We start from the raw sequence: 17,580 nt of genomic DNA on the forward strand, positions 1-17,580 counted from the left end.
AGAAAATTATGGTGACACTGGAAAAAATTGAATTTGTGTGAAATCCATGCCATACTCTGAAAGATGTGTTTGTTTTTTCTGTCTCCCTGTATTAGTTAGGATAATTGATGCTAGCTACTCTAACAAACAACCCCCAAATCTCAGTGCTCAGCACAGTACATATTTATTGTGTATGCATATGAAGTCTGATGCTGGCCTCCTCCAGCTGAAGTATAGCAATACCATCTGGAACATCTGGATTTGGGCTTCCAAAACCGGGAAGAAGGCGTGGATGAGCCTCGGCAGGGACGTCTATCACTTATGCCGAATCTGATCAGAAGCCGGACTACCAGGGCCCCACGTGAACCACAGGGGAAACTGGGAAATGTAGTGTTTCTGTCGGAAGAGGAAAAGGCAACAGGATACGGCAACCCCAGAACATCCTCTCTGCCGCAATCCCAGATTATCAGATTTTAAGCTTATTGAATAGTGATCAAAATCCTATTTATTTGTCATTTCTAGTGGCCTAAATGCAGCCTTCCCTAAATATGCCTAGAATTAGTATTGCAAACACTCTCCGCTCACCATTCATCCACTCTGATTTTAAAGATCTATGAATGGGCTTTAAGAATCTGTGATTTTACTTGCCCCAGATGATGGATAGGCATCTTGGACTCACTGGTCTCAAACCTAAGTGGTCTTATATCTTCATTTCTGCTGCCCTCCATGAGGGTAACAACTCGCAAGCTGGTTGTCATATTCCTGGACGTTCTTAAAGACAAAAGCTACTGTGATGTGAGCTGATTTCAGATCTTCCTTCATTTTCTGGCACCAGCTCCTTGCTTCTCAACATCCCTGCCCCCACCCGCATCACCAAGCTGCCACATTTCCTTGACCAACGCATCACATGGCACAGAAATTTCTTAGGAAATACATATCCGTCGGTTTTCATCCTTTGCCCTGAGATCAAGTCCAGATGTTTCGTCATCTACCTAAAACATCTTTTACTGGGTTTCCTTTCAACTGCATCCCCAAGGCTAGCACGGCCCCTGGCACACAGTAGGCCTTTCCAAAAAATCTGCTGAGTGAGTGAGTTTGTAGGAAGCAGTGATCAAAGGAATTACCTCCCCTTTAAACATTATCCACTTATCTCCGTTCTTTGCAGTGTCAAGAACTCACATCTTAAGAATAGTTTCTGTTTTCGTGGGATTTTGCATATTAATAAATCCTGCACACCCACACATCCACATACACGCTTATATGCATTGTATTTTATACTTACATAAAGGTACTTACACATCCAGTCTAGATCTATCGTACAACACAGGCACATAAATATATCTAGGGAATGTATGTGTAAGTACATTTACATGTATGTAAGTGTATGTGCCCTTTATTTAAATAATCTTCATGCCACCACGGATGTAAAACAGATGTGAAAGCTCACTTTGCAGAGGAAAATTGACTTGAGCAGAGTCACACAGCTGGCGGTTGTGAGCCGGGTTCTGAATGACGATCTCTCCAGCCCCGAAGTTGAGATCTTTGTCTTTCTGTCACACCACCTTTCTAGAGCTGTGCCGCTTCTAATTTCATGCTAACATTTATACTGTAAACAAAGTCACTGTTTCTCATAAGTGAGCAAGTGAAATCGCCATCCAGGCTAAAAGCAGAGGACTGTTACCCCATATCTACTGGAATGGGATTCTGAAAGATTTTTGACCATCTCAACTTTGGATACAGTTTTTGTACTTTCTAAGGAGGGGCTGCCCTGTGCACCCCCTGATGCCAACTGCATCCCTTCCCCCAAGCTGAGACTACCAGACATTACCAAATGTACCGCCAACTAAAAACACTGGTATATATATAGTGTTTAAAAGGTTTTTGATCAGGACACTTGGGTGGTTCAATGGTTGAGGGTCTGCCTTTGGGTCAGATCGTGATCCCAGAGTCCTGGGATCAAGTCCCACATCAGGCTCCCTGCATGGAGCCTGCTTCTCCCTCTGCCTGTGTCTCTGCCTCTCTGTGTGTGTCTCTCACGAATAAATAAATAAAATCTTTTTTGTTTTATTTATTTATTTTAAAGATTTTATTTATTTATTCGTGAGAGAAACAGAGAGAGGCAGAGACACAGGCAGAGAGAGAAGCAGGCTCCATGCAGGGAGCCCGACGTGGGACTCGATCCTGAGTCTCCAGGATCAGGCCCTCGGCTGAATGCCGCACTAAACTGCTGAGCCACCCGGGCTGCCCAATAAAATCTTTAAAAAAAAAAAAAATTTAAGTTTCTGATCAAATAATGGTGAGATTCACGCTAATGAAATAGAAGACATTTCTGTAGTTAAAAAGCATTGGTTTGGCTTCCTCGAGGTGGACCACATTGGACGTCAGACTATCCAGATGGGGGCTTTTGAGGGGAGGGACACCTCTTGGCTCTGCTCTCACCAGGCCAAGCATACATCTCTCTCTGGCTTTGCTTTCTCTAGTCACAAATCCCTACATCTTTCATGATGATTCTCTCAAAAAGAAGATAAAAAAAAAGTTTAAAAACCACGTAGTTTCAAAATTACATGGCCTTATGGTCTGTCCAGCTAATAGAATCGTGCGCCGTAGCTTAAATTTAGACATCGAGTTTCATCTCTTACTTAAATGTATCTGTGTGTTTTAATAGGAACATTCAGCTTTGCTTTTATTAATGCAAAAACATTAAGGCACCAGCCCTCGATCCGAAAGCCTTAAAGGGCTGTTTCCAACAGAACCTGTCATAAAATGTGCTCTCAAGCGTGTCCCCTTTAAGAGACTCCAGAATTAAATGTTCCCGTATGTGAATTTTATTTTGTACAGCACATTTGCTTTATGGCTACAATTAAGTTAGATGTGCCGATAACAATGTCTGTTTTCCATTTTAAATCGCACATTTCAGACAGTGTGCATTGTTTTATTATCTAATCCACATGCTTTTAATTGCAATTATGGTTCCTTATGAGTCCCCTGGGAGGGCATGATTGCAATTAAAAATGTAATTTAAATGTTAATTAATTACATTCATTTTCTAAACTGGGAAAATTTCATTTATTATTTTCATGTGTTGTGCACTTATCCTAAATGCATTACCTTCTAAATGTTTTTTTTTTCCTAAATTAAGTGTTATGTTTATAAAACAGGGTGTTTAATATCCTTTAAAATTTTTGTGAGGGTGTTTGTACAAATTATTACTTTAAATTAATTGATTCTAAGCTATATGCATGAGCTATATGTTCTATATATAATACAAATAATTTTGTTGATTTTTATCAGGCTAAAATATGGCATCAGATATATGTTTTCCTCATTTATTTCCTGATAGACTTTGATATGGAGAGGAAAGTCTGTACTTCTTTTTTTTTTTTATTACTATCATTATTATTTTTTTTAAACAAAGGGAGAAAGGTATTGTTACTACAAATGACACAGATCATTAATAGGAAAAGGGTTTTCCCTCCAGATGAAAATTGCAATCTAAGGAAGAAATTTATAGTTAGATTAATAAGTCATCCTGCCTCATGTGAATAAATAAGAGGGATAAAAAAAAGGGACCAAAGATATGAAGCCTTAAAAATCATTGTAACTTTCCTGGGGGAAAAAAATGTTGTTTGCTTATCTCAGTTTATTTGGCCAGGACTATCAGTTTTCTGTCCTACTTTACCTAGAATAAGGGGATCATCTTAGAAATGAAGAATTACAGAACACCTCTCTACTCTAAACTCTGAACCATATCAATTTGGTTAGTTTAAAGGAATTAAAGTGTAAGTCCCAAGAGGACAAGAATTTAAGTGTTTCTCTCAGCTCAATTCCAGGTCTATGTGCCTTGCAATCAATGAATAAGCCTTTTAAGGACTTGTTCTTTCTTTTGGTTTCTTCTCCAATTTGCCAAACCTTTCTTTAGCTCTTTTATTTTAAAAACGCCTGCTATGTCTGAATTCTGGCTTAAAATATTCAAAAGGTAAAGTAGGAAAATTCCAGGCTGTCAGCAATCTTTATCTGGAACCCACTAAACAATGGTGCAGGTGCTCTGTGGGTAGTTGAGGAAGAAATAGGAGAGAAAAGAACAAATGTGGGTTCCAGCGTGGTCGGGAAGTATCTGTGGGGTCTTCACTCTGGAGTCTAGGCTTGAATAATTTGTAAAATTTACTTTGTGCCTCCTCTGGGCCACACTATGTTGTTATATCCTTACGACATGCCTGTGAGGTGAGAATTTCCACTGGTTCTATTTAACAGACGTGGGGGATTGAGGCACAGAACGTTCCAGTAACTTGCTGGGATTTCACAGCAAGAAGGAGGCAGCTTCAGGATCTGTATTCTGGAAAGCTGACTCTGGACTTTATATTCCATTTTATACTCTTAATCGGAGTGTGAAGAAACACTGCCAGGGGCGCCTGGTTGGCTCAGTCGGTGAAGCGTCTGCCTTCAGTTCAGGCCATGATCCCGGGGTCCTGGGATTGAGCCCCGTGTCCGGCTCCCTGCTCAGCAGGGAATCTGCTTTTCCCTCTCCCTTTGCTGCTTCCTCCACTCTCTTTCTCAAATAAATAAATGAAAAATCTTCAAGGGGAGGGAAAGAGGAAAGAAAAAAGAAAGAAAGAAGAAACAAGAAAGAAAGAAAGAGAGAGAGAGAAAGAAAAAGAGAGAGAGAGAAAGAAAAGAAAGAAAGAAAGAAAGAAAGAAAGAAAGAAAGAAAGAAAGAAAGAAAGAAAGAAAGAAAGAAAGACAAGGAAACCAGACAAGGATGGACCCCACATAGCAAGCAGAGAGGAGTGGTGAGGACCAGCTCTGCAGTCAAATTCCACGGGCTTGAACCCCCTTAGCATTTCTTTGCCTGTAAGCCTCAGCTTCCCCCTCGGTACAGTGGGGTGATAATAGCACCTGTCTCATACTGTGTTGGGAAGATCCCGTGACCCAGCATATCAATGAATCAGTGCATCTAGAGCGGCGAGCACAACCCCTCGTGTATGGAAGAAGAGACCGCAGCCCTGACACCTATTCCATGTGGCTTCTGCTCTCAAGAAGTTTACAATCTAGTTGAAAACAGGAGTCAATGAGGGCAAAAATGAATGGCTTTAATGAAATTAAATAAGGTAAAGCAAAGCAAAATAAAATCACCTGAGTGTCCATCAGTAGAGCATTGGCCAGAGACATTACAGCACAGCCACACGCTAGAGCACTAGGTGTATTTTAGAACAATAATAACACAGATCCATATGTTCTGATATGGATCAAGCTTCTAAGCTTATTAAGCAAAAAAAGGAATATGCTGAACATTTGTGTAATGGAGAAGGGGATGGATAGATAGGTAGGTGGGCGAGTAGATAAAGATCATTTTTGTAAATACGTGAACATGTTCTGGAAAGATGCACAAGAGACTATTAACAATGATTGAAGATTGGAATTATAAGAAGCAGGTTGTGTGGAAGGTACAGACGGGATTTTTTTTTTTTTTTTTTTTTTTTTTTGCTCTTTGCTTTATTCCTTCCTATGTGATGTGCCTTTTCTCCTCCAATGTCCATATGGTATTTTTAGTCTTAAGCAAATCTTCAAATTACACACACACACACACAAACACACACACATAAATCCACGTGTGAGAACAGGGTCCTGAGCACAAGGCAAACTCGGGCGAGAAGGAGAGGGAGAGACATCTCTGGATGCTGGAGCCAGGACTGGCTTTCCCTGGCTGTTTTAATCGCTGTCCTGGCTTTAGAACAAGGGAAACAAGATGCCGACAGGGCCGGGGCAGAAGCAAAGCACTTAGGGCTGAGATAAAGTTCCTGCCACGTGCAGATGAAGCAGAGTGAAGGCGGAGGATGCCAATGGAGAATAAAGGGGAAGTCGGCTCCTTTCTAATATTTAAATCTGTGAGGAATAAAATCAAGTCAAAACGGAAAAAAAAAAAAAAAAAGAGATTCCCTGCCTCGAGTTTCAAATCTGAGCTGCAACCTTCCCAAACCCCACTAGCACTGGGGACTCAAACTTAACTCTTGTCATTTTCTTTCTTAAAAAAAAAAAATGATTTTATTTATTTATTCATGAGAGATAGAAAGAGGCAGAGAGACACAGGCAGAGGGAGAAGCAGGCTCCCTTTGGGGAGCCCGACGTAGGACTCGATCCCAGGACCCTGGGATCACGACCCGAGCCAAAGGTAGATGCTCAACCACTGAACCACCCAGGTGCTCCAAGTCTTGCCATTTTTCAAAAACAACCATCCCAAGGTCACATCATAAAAAAAGCTTCAGCATTTTAAATTAAAGCAGCCAGGAGGGTGGGGTGCTGGTGGCCTGTGCTCGTTTATCAGGTCCCTGCCCCAGCTGGGTGTCTTCCCCATCTGTCCACCAGGATGCTACTTGCCTCAGTGGAGCGTCGGGAAACACACCCTCATGATCTTGCCTGGTCCTCACCAGACCCCGCAGAAGGGGGAGCCTTCTCATCCCTGATCGGCACCCGAGCAACGGAGGCAGCGGACGGGGTGGGATGGGGAGCAGCTATTCCAGGCCATGCAGTAAATCAGGAATTAGTGCCAAAACGAGAGTTTCGGTCAGCTCGTCTGAATTCCTTGAATTCACACCTGGGGGTCCAGATCGGAGGGTGTCCCTCAAATTGATTTTCCCCCACCTTCAATACATTCATTCGACTAATTTTTGTTGAGCGTGTATTATGTGCCGGTTGCTTGTCCGAGTGAGGAGAATGCTGTACTGAACAAGGCCGTGCCCTATCCTCATGGAGATTATTCTCTAGTGAGAAAAATCCAGAGTAAATGACTAAATAAGTAAACCAGGTACCTTAGGATTATTACAAGTGCTATTGACGATGCACGTGGGCGTGCGCACATACAGGCACACACTTTGATCCAATATTCGGCATCCGCTAGACAGAGTTGAATCTTCCCCTCGGTCTTTCATCCTTTCATCCACAAGGTATTTGACCACAGGTGGGTCAGCTGCTACCATTGGTTATGACTCCTTCATGGTGGCTCATCCTCTCAACTTCCAGAATTTTCTCTGGCCCTCTCTTTTCTCATTTTCCTCCCAATCTCTTTCCCTCTTTCTTTTGCATTTCCTCACCGCCTCCCCCACCTTTAGCTTCTTCCTAAAAGACCTCAAAGAACATCTCTTAGACTAACGCCCATGAAAGTCATGAGAGCCCTATAGCGAGCAGGTGTCAGAGAGACAGACCTAGAAGGCTCTTGGGAAGAGGTGGCTTCTGGGCTCCATTCACCTCAATCCCCAGGTCAAGGAGCCAGCTGGCAGGTTCCTCAAAGCCCTTCTTGTTGGAGGTCGCCAGGGGTCGCTCAGGAGCATTGCTAGGATGAAAAACCAGGCCAGAGACTCCCCCCCACCCCACCCTTCCCTGAGAGTCCCTTCCAGCCCAAGGACCTTTCATACTTAGCGTGCTGATTGCTGTCATTGGACACCACTATTGGTCCAAAACTCCCGAATTATTTCCCAGGGCTTAAGTTAAGGTAGCAGAATATTTGCAATTCAATTAACATTGTTATCTTGAAATTGCATTTTTATTTAGGAGTGTATTGCTTTTCGCATTTTTCGTAGCCTACCCACTGTACAATGTGGAGAAGGATACGGAGGCAGTTACAGCCAATAACTCTCTTGTCCCCTAGCATGGCTCTGCATTTCAATGTAGGTTAAAGCCCGTGGCCTAAGAGAGGAAGAGGAGTTGGTATAAACTATTGGTTACAGGGTGAGTCAAATACGTCCCGATGTAGATGTGCGCTGGGGTCACCTGGAGATCTCACTGAGATGCAGATTCTGAGTCGGCAGGCTGGCGTGTGGCCTGAGATTCTGTGTGTCCAAGAGCTTCTGCCTCTGGCCGTCAGACCATACTTTGAGAAGCAGGAGTTCAAACTTGACATTTCATTCCTATCCCTCAGGGTTTTCTCCATAAGAAAATATTTAAAATTTCCTGCAAAAGGGAAATATTAAAAATGCTATCTTATGGCCACATCGATGCAAAGACAAATACATTAACATCCTATGTTTAAACACGTCCTTCTATCTCAAGGCTCATTTTTTTTCCTTCTGCTTTTAAAAGAAATGAAAATATTTCATGGGCCCCTGAGTATTGTGGTTCCCAGGCACCGCCCCTGAGGGTGCCCAGTGCACAAATCAGCCCCTGTCCCTCGCTAAATATGTGCTGAAACTCTCTGAGCCTCTGTTTCCTCATCTGTAAAATGGGGATCATGGGATTGTGCCCTATTGTTTTGCATCTTTGGGGAGTGCCTGGCGCTTAGTAAACACTCGGAAAATGTTAGCTGTTGTTACTAAAAGTTGCCTGACTCCTGATAACTGTCATTGTCTCGTGACCTATTGAAAGTCAGATTTTACATATATTACTGCTCCTCTCTTAAAGCTCTGCTTGATATGTCCTACTGGTTACATGACCTGGATAATTTCCATAAATTAACCTCTTTTACCTTCCATTTCGGTGCTACCCTGCTGTTCCCCTTCTAGAAGGGCCCCATCATCTCTTGGATGAAGCAGACAGCAGTGCCACACTGACTTCTACTGTGACACTCAGAACCTCCCGAGAAGGTGGAGGCATTTGCAGCTCAGCTCTCTAAACTCATCATTTCGATAGAAAGGCAATACAGCCCTGATGGATCTTGAATTAGCTGTCGATTCCTCTGCCTGTCACTCAGAGAGATGCGGAAGGAACCATAGGGCTAATCGTATGAGGCTTTGCCATCCCTGTTTTCACGTTCTTTTGTTTCTTTGAGCTCCTGACTCCTGTTGTTTTTGGTTTTCACAATTCTGACACTCCATCCGTGGTAAAGCGGGGATTTAGCAAAGGCTTTGTTTGGGGCTGGGGGGAGGGCTGAGAGGTGAGGAAGAGCCCTAGCCTGTTAAAAGTACACCCAAATCGCAATCGCATCCCAATCTCACGTGAAAATTAAAATAAGGTGGTTTCAGAGTGAAGGGAATGCAATCATATTTTATGAGGTTTGATAAAATCTCCCAGTCCCATTAAGAAGATAGTCATCACTAGGTCATCGGCATCACTTTATAAGAAGATAGAGCAAGATGGCACTTAATTTTCCTTTGTAATATTTTCGAGACATCCAAATAATCATAGCATCCAGGTGCCAAATGAAAGATGCAGAATTTGCTATAAATTTGGATTTTCAAAGCACACCCCCTCCTTTTTTTATTGCCTCCTACAGGAATTCCTATGACACGTACTCTTTGAACTAATAATTTCAGATCATAGGTTTTCTCAGGCATTTTGCATAGCTATTCAAAGCATTCATTCATTAAAAGCACGAGCTGAGCTTTTCGTACACTTTTTTTTTTTTTTTTAAGAAAAGGGGAGACAAGTCACCACCCTGCCAGTTGGTAGGATTGGTTTCTGTTGGGTCTCTTCGTCACAATCTTAAATCTTTCCCTTTGAAGTATTTTCTGATCGCAGTGTCTTTATTGATGGAAACGCTGATGCTTTTTATTACAAGAGTTATCTCTTTCCTCAAAGAAGGATTTCCATTTGAGCATCTTTTCCCCCTTTGCTCTTCCAAGTCATTCTCCCGAATTTACTCACACCCCTTCCAGTCCTGGTCTCCACTGCCAACCTCAATTATAACACACAAACTGGGCAGAGGAATCCTCCAAGCTCTAGATGGGAAATGTGGAAAATATTTGGAAATGTTCACCAAGCTTTACTAGTAGTCATCACTACTGACTCACATGTGGTGCATCAGACATTTTCGCCTAACAGGGAGTGCGCGAGCAGTTCTGCAGATTTGTCTGCACTGCTGAGATGTCAAAGAATCCAGGCAAGTCAGAGGTGAGACATCAGGAGGACACGCCGTCTGGACGGGTTGACAAGGTTTCTGGCTGCCCTGGAAGCTTCAGGTACCCCTCGAGTGGGCTTTCGGTGCGACACACACCTTGACAGTGAATGTCCAGGCAGTCACATACCATCTCCCCTGGTCTTCATGTGACCCACCACCATGGTCCAGACTCTCCTTCCCTATTATACACATCTCCCTAACACCATCGCCTCCTGTGTACCTCCAGAGCCCTCGGCACCTCCACACGGCTACCTTATGAATTTTAAGTTCAAACCGAATCATTACGAGGGGCCAGAGAAGATAAATGCCAGTTTTTTTCATCGTCAAGGTAACGATAACAGATTCACTAGAATTTACATAGCACCAAAGTCGATTTACATGCTTATTTACTCTGTTGTTCTCTTTAAAAAAAAAAAAAAAAGTGGAGTTACCCTAGCAACTGTACTATCACATGATGTTCAGACAAACCGTAATAGAAACACCTTCTATTTCTTCTGAAAAGAAAATACACATTTTGCCAGATGCATAAACTGTCATTTATAGAATTTTGATCCATTTTTGAAATGATCGGGTGAGGTTCATGCGGCATTAGGTACTTTTCCCATTAATTACTTGGCTGGCTTCAGAGACGCTATAATGAAAAGTAGACAGAGAGAGGAAGGCATTGGACCCTCTACAGCGCCTGTTGATAGACCTGCGTGCTGTATCTCGTTAGCACATCAGCAGAAAGAGCACATTACCAAATTCCATCTTTTGTTACCCTTTTGCATATGGGTAGAATTTATTACTTCATTCAAACTTTGTTCTAATTTTAAGAATGATGGCATGTGCGGCGAGGGGACGGTTTGCTTTGTCTAGAGCGGAATACTCCAAGGGAGCTGCCCTAAAGTGGAAGAAACCAAGAAATGGCCAGGGCTTGGCTGCTGTCAGCCAAGCTGGGTTTCCTTCAAGTTCTACAAATTAATTTGCTTAAGCCTAGGGCGCCTGGGTGGCTCAGTCGGTTAAGTGTCTGCCTTAACCGGTGTGTGATCGCGGGGTCCTGAGACCCAAATCGGGCACCCTGCTCGGTGAGGAGTCTGCTTCTGCGTCTCTCACTGGCTTGTGCTCTCTCATAAATAAATAAATAAAATCTTTTAAAAAATATATATATTTTTAAAATTTAAGCCTGAGGTGAAACAGAGCCTTTCTTGGGGATCACACCAGGACAGCTATTACCAATCTCCGAACATCCAGTGTCCCCTGTCTAGTATATGTAGAGCCACAAAGGTGAACTCCATTGTCCTAAAACTTCATGGGGCAGGGTGGGGGTCTGCACCACCGCAGTGGGCTGCTGCCACTCTCTGCTTAAAGATGTTCCATCAGGAACAAGGAGTCGTCGCCCTGTTGGGTCAGACATGTGGCTTCTAGAAATCAGGGTTGGTTTGGGGTTATTTTTTTAACTCTATCCATCATTTTATTTTATTTTATTTTATTTTATTTTATTTTATTTTATTTTTATTTTATTTTATTTTATTTTATTTTATTATTTTTTGCAGGTGAGGTTTTTTTACATTTGTTTTTATGTAAGTTCGATTTGCCAACATACAGTATAACACCCAGTGCTCATCCCATCAAGTGCCCTCCTTAATACCCGTCACCCAGTCACCCCATCCTCCTACCCACCACTCCTTCCACAACCCTTGGTTTGTCTCCCAGAGTTAAGAGTCTTTCATGACTTGTCTCCCCCTCTAATTTTTCCCACTCAGTTCCCCTCCTTTCCCTTATATAATTCCTTATATATTTCCCTCATATACTTCACTATTTTCTTATATTCCACGTATGAGTGGAACCATATGCTGATTGTCCTTCTCTGAGTGACTTATTTCACTCAGCATGATGCCCTCCAGTTCCATCCACGCTGAAGCAGGAACCAGGGTTTTGATCGTGTAGAAGTCACCAAGGAGATTCCAGGGTCTTGTGTTCCACCCTCCCGCCCCCAGTGGCAGCCCATGCCCTCAGCTAGGCCGCAGCTCCTGAGCTACACGAGCTGGCCCCTGATGGTTCCCCTACTTCCTAGCCCTCCAACCAATCTGCCCCCCAACTCTTCTCAGCCTCTGTTTTCTCACAAGGGCTCCAGACTCCACTGCCTCTGCCTTTGCACGTATGTCTGTTCTCCTTCATCCTCGGCTCCCCACCTTGCTTGCCCGTCCTCCTCTCCAGGAGCTTTCCCTGGCCACCCTAGCCCAAGAACCTCTTCCCCGCACCCTTTTTGTTCTTCGTGTAGCTTCAGCCACCTGCTGCGTGTGCCAGTGTCGGCTGGTTCTCCCACGAGGTGGCAGGGGCCTCAGGGTAAGGATGTCTTCTCTTGGCACCCACGTCCCCAGGCTCTGGGATCGGTGCCTGGGACCCGGTGGCTGCTCTGCACACACGGAGTCCCAGTGAGAGAGGATCTGAGGTCTGAGGAAATTCTCACAGATCAAGGGAAATAAATAGAAGCTCAGCGTCCCTCTCGAAAACAAATAGCTTTAGGAACAGAGAGAGAGGTCTGGAAAGGTGGACTGGGCTTGTAGAAGCAGAACAGGCCTTTGACAAATCAGAACCCCCGACAGGTGCACAGTGGAGGTCGTTGCTTTTATTTACAAATTGACAGCTGTCCTGAGACAGCCAGTGTTGCTGGCCACACACGTCAGCTCTAGCAAAATATGGCTAAAGAAGACAAAACTGAAAGAATCAGGTAGGTGGAGGAGTGAGGGTGTTAGGAAATGATGCACGTCAGTTCATACTGCTTGCTCCGACACCTACTACGGGACACACAGGGTGTCCGACCGGCCCACCCGCCCCCCCACCCCTCAATCTTTAGTAAGCCTCCATTACGACTCCAGGATGGTTTTTTAAGAGCTTCATTCATTCATTCCTCTTGTCATTCATTTAACAAACACGAGCAGGGTACTCTGACCCACCCTGATGATGCCGAAGCGAGAAGGTGGACCATCCTTGGGCTTGTGGAGCTCCCCGTCTACGCAGACAGCAAGCACATTGTTGCAGATTCTTCACTAAACATTTAAAGAGATCAAAATGATTAAACTGACGAGTTGATGTAACCCTTGCTAATGATCAACGAAAGCGGCACACTTTTGACCAAAGACTGCCTCTCACATTTGGAAACCCGAGGCCCTCCTGTCCCCCTTCGATACAGGTGCACAGGGTAAAAAGCGACCAAATCCGTACGAGGAGGGGTTCTCTGTCAGCCTTTGTTCCTGGATGATTTGGAATAGGAAAGTCTCTGTCTCCCTCTCGGAAGACAGGTTGAGCCCCTGAGTAGTCCACGTGCCAATAGCCCCCCAGTTTGGCCACTAACCGTCATTTACTGGCATTTAATGAACTTCCCTCTTGCCTTTTTCCTGATCACCTAGCTAAGATGAACCTTTAGCCCCTCCCCCCAAGTCAGAAGTGGGCTGTCCCCACCCCCCACTCCCCACTCCTTGAACTTGGCCTAGGGAATCACAGGCACACAAGCAATGAGTTTCAAACTCATTTTTCGATGTTGCTCAGAGACTACTGTGTCCTGGGTTCCTGGCAGCTGAGGAAAGCGGCCCTTCCCCTGGCTGGGCGACAAAAGATCACCGAAACCAGGGCACACTCCTGACCCATCCATTTCCACCACGTGTGATACCGTGAAAAAGTTAAGAGGATATCGTGAGACAGGTTCTCACGATGTGTGTTTTCCTCGTGAGCATTTCAGGTGTCCCCCAGTGCACAAGGGTGCCTCTGGAGATTGGTTGGGAAAGCAGAGGAGTGTGGAGCGCAATGGACGTGGCAACCCTCTGCACCATTGAGTGGCCATCCCCCCACCCACCATATGCACGGGAAGCCATGTGCAGAGCACTTAGAACCCAACTGAGCAGATTCCTCATACACAACATGGCACACACACACACACACACACACACACACACACACACTCACACACAGACTCAGCTGCTTCGTATATTCCTCATAGAAAAACGATCACATACAAGCCATCAGCAATTTCTCAGCCATGCAGAATAAGACACTCAACAGATCAGGGCCTGACCTGCCCGGGACCCGATTTCCTGAAGTTAAAGCCACTGCCACCGCCTCATGTCTTGAGGTGATGCAAGGCATTATCTAAGCTTCTGTGTTCATCGGGCAGAGGGGTGGAGGTAGCCAGGATGTGTCAACCACTTGAGGAAAATGAAAATGTAACAGAAGGGCCACTCTGCTGATTGCATCCACCAGGAGGAATGCTTGGAGTGTGTGCGTGGCTCCAGTCTACCCCTCTGGCCTCGGGAGTGTTAGCCTCAGGAAGACAAAGGAAGTCTTTGCTGCCCATTTAACTGCTCACTGCTCTATCTGGGAGACGTGAGATACCAAGGCCAAAGCTGTGGCTCGGTCCCTTTACCTCCTCAGCAAGTCAGAACATCTTCAACTTGTTGTGCTTTGCCTTTCTATCTTGCCTTTTTTTCCCCCTTCTGGCCCTCCGTGGTACCGTGACTTTACAACACAGCACTGTCAAATAAATCCTCTTTCTCCTTGTCCCCACCTTGGTTCACCAAGACCTGTTGTCCCGTATGTGGCTGGGAATGTTTTATGGATTAGATTCCTCCACCAAAATTTACTGAGCACCTACTATGTGCCATACCCTGGACTATGTCTCTGTGAACAAAACCAGAACCAGCCCAGGTTCCTGAGATGAATGCATTTGACTTTTTCTGGATTTTAAGATATCTTCACATGAATGTTTTCCAGAGGTCAGGGCCTGTTTTGCTGAACATTTTATTCCTTTAAAAAAAAAAAAAAAAAAACAACAATTTTCTTTAAAAATGACAGAAACGAAACATGTGACTTGGAAAACATTAGAAAGTATAAACAAAATTAAGAACATCAATTGTCTTATTCTCTCTGAGTCAGATTATCACTATTGTGTGTGTGCTTCGAGAACATTCTCTATATATGTATATTTAAATAAAATGAGATGGAGGGCCTGGGTGGCTCAGCCAGTTAACCAACTGCCTTCAGCTCAGGTCATGATCCCAGGATCCTGAGACTGAGCCCCATGTCCAGCTCCTTGTTCAGTGGGAAGCCTGCTTCAGCCTCTCTCTCTCTGCAGCTCCCCCTGCTTGCTCGCTCTCTCTCTCTCCGTCAAGTAACTAAATAAAATCTTTTAAAATAAAAAAATAAAATGAGATGATAGTATACACACTATATTACCTACTGTTTCCAGTCAACAATGTCTAGTTTCTCATTTCAATAATTTTTATCTTGTTAATACCCAGACCATATTCGTATTTTTCCAGTTGCACAAAAATGTTGTTCTCAGCTGAATTGATCAAAGTACTGCCCAATCCAGGACCCCATGCTGTACCCAATGGTTTTGTCTCATAAATCTTTTTTTTTTTTTTTAATCCAGCATGGTCCCTTTTTTTATGACCCAGAATTGTAGAACAGATAGAGCCAATTGTCCTGAAGAATGTCTTCCTTCCGAATTTGTCTGGGAGTTTCTCATTGTCTCTTGGCTTGCTCCTTCATCCTCTGGAAAAGTAACACATAAAACCCCATGGTTTCAAAAGGGACTTGTTTTTACCAGAACACATCAGAGATGTAGACTCTATTGCAATATGTCTGAGAGCACACGATCCGTTTGTCCCAAAATCAGTGATGCCAAAAACTGCACATGAGCTAAGACGATGGCAGTTTGATCGCTCCATTATACAGATGAGCTTACCCCCTTGCAATTAGAAAGTAATCTTTATGGCTTTACTTTTATACTAAATGGAGGTCCAGTTCCCCGTCAACCATCCACTTAATGGTTTTAACATTAATTAGTAATCCTTTGCCTGATTCAGTAATTTAATTAAGGATTTTTAAATGGTGTATTTCTACATCTATCATCTGAGTACATTTTATTGACTCTCAAAGTGTATTTCCTTATGATGGCTCTCATGACTCAGAGTGGAGAATGGTCCAAGTTGAACGTTAACCACAAATGGTATCATCTTTAGGACCAGGCACTTGGATGGGTTTCCCACCAACATAAGGAAGACTTTGCTCAGCTGTGTTATCCACTGTCTTCATGTCCCCTCTCCCCTACGGTGACTATCATTGGTGTGACTTTTTCTTATTACAAGCTCTTCTAACTTTATTCAGATTTTCCTTTGATTTGAGCTAGTGGTATGCCCATGCCAGCTTGTACTAGCTAGCTAGCGCCGACTGTGTATATCTCTTCCTAAAACTCCTTCAGTGTTTTCTTGAATTGGCCACAGCAGAAGAAGTATCTCCACCATGGAAATTGGCAAATGGTACAGTTCAGGAATTTTTTTTTTGAAAGCTATGTATTATTAAGCAGCCCACCGCTGCTGTGTGCCATTGATTTTTTTTTTTTCAAACCTGGCTCAAAATCAAAAATGCCTGAAAAATTTCCCCACATACAGATTTCAAAACCCCATTTTAAACATACGGAATCAGAAGCTCCAAGCTGGAAGCTCTGCACGTCTACATCTTTGATAAAAATCCTACAGGAAAGAGGATTTGAGGACCACCAGTCAAGGGGCCAGCTCTAGGAGAAAGCTCAGCAAACGTGCTCACATGCATTTCACTTCTCCCGAGGGGCCCTGGGTTGCCCTTCTTACCGCCTCTATTGTTTGCGGACAGGATGACAAACCAAGGTAGCACCCCCCCACACCCCCATGGTCGAAGATGGTTTCTTTGCACCTGACTCCGCTCTGAGCCCTTTTACTTATTTCCAAGCCATTCTGTGTCTGGCCTCCACCAGAGTACAGCCACATGGGGGAGCATGAAGGGTCTTCCCTCTCCAGTCACTTGCAGGTGGGTCACTTCTTCCCAATGCAAACAGGAAAGCCTGCTGCCCCTCTTGGGGGTGGGGGGTGGGCAGGGGATATTAAGGTTTTTAAAAGGACATTTTGGAGCCAGACCCAGAGAACTCCCTAGGGTATAATCTCCCTAATGACACTTTGGCCATTTGTCACAGAGCCTAGTAGTTCCAGGGGCCCCTGCCCTTGTGCGTATGCAGCCAAAATGAGTTTTAGGCTGCAGGGGCAGCTACGTAATCAATTTCCTTGGCCAGAGCCTCTTCCAATCCAATATAGCATAGATACAGGATGGTGATAATGATTTGACACTCGCCACACGTCTGGGGGCTACACAGCGCCGGTGAAAAAAAAAATGTCATGCCCAAATGAGGATTGTTGGCCTGTAGTTCCAACACGACACCAAAAAAAAAACAACATTGCAGTGTTATGAGAATTCCTGTTCCCTCTGTCGATATTTTCAAGATGGTTCTTACTTCTGAGCAGGTATCGATTGTGTATAGGTTGGGCCCCCCAGTGCCATTTGTCATTTCTGATATAATATCGTGTTACCGTTTAAAGCCGTAATGGGAGAGGTGTCTGTGCTTAAAGCAAAGCGGTGTCTCGAGCTTTGATAAATGGCTAGATGGTCTTTGTTTCTGCAGCAGTGAGCAGTTGGCTGGCTATTTGCTTTACCTTTTATCCAAGAATAACTGTGTGATGGGTTCTGGAAGCGAGCAGTATCATATTGTCAGATGTGGTTCATGGCGAGCCGGGTGGTCCTAGCAGAACAGCTGTGGGATTTTAGCACCCGACAGGATGTTAGCGGAGGGCCTGTGTAAATCTGAAACAGCTCAAGCTCCACATGGCTGCTTTTGGTTGAAAAGTTCTCAGCGCTGTTTTTTTTTAAGGTGAGAGGACAGGAAATGCTGATGGAAAAGGGGGGGGAAATGTGCTTTAGACAACAATTGT

General features: G+C 44.1%; 1 protein-coding gene across 3 annotated transcripts in view; it reads left to right on the forward strand.

Moving 5' to 3' along the window:
- TSHZ2 (teashirt zinc finger homeobox 2) overlaps positions 1 to 17,580 on the forward strand; it is a 443,345-nt gene that overhangs the window by 179,030 nt on the left and 246,735 nt on the right. The gene's annotated exons all lie outside the window — the stretch shown is intronic.

The sequence above is a fragment of the Canis lupus genome, chromosome 24 (genome assembly GCF_011100685.1).
Source record: "Canis lupus familiaris isolate Mischka breed German Shepherd chromosome 24, alternate assembly UU_Cfam_GSD_1.0, whole genome shotgun sequence".
NCBI classification, from domain to species: domain Eukaryota; kingdom Metazoa; phylum Chordata; class Mammalia; order Carnivora; family Canidae; genus Canis; species Canis lupus.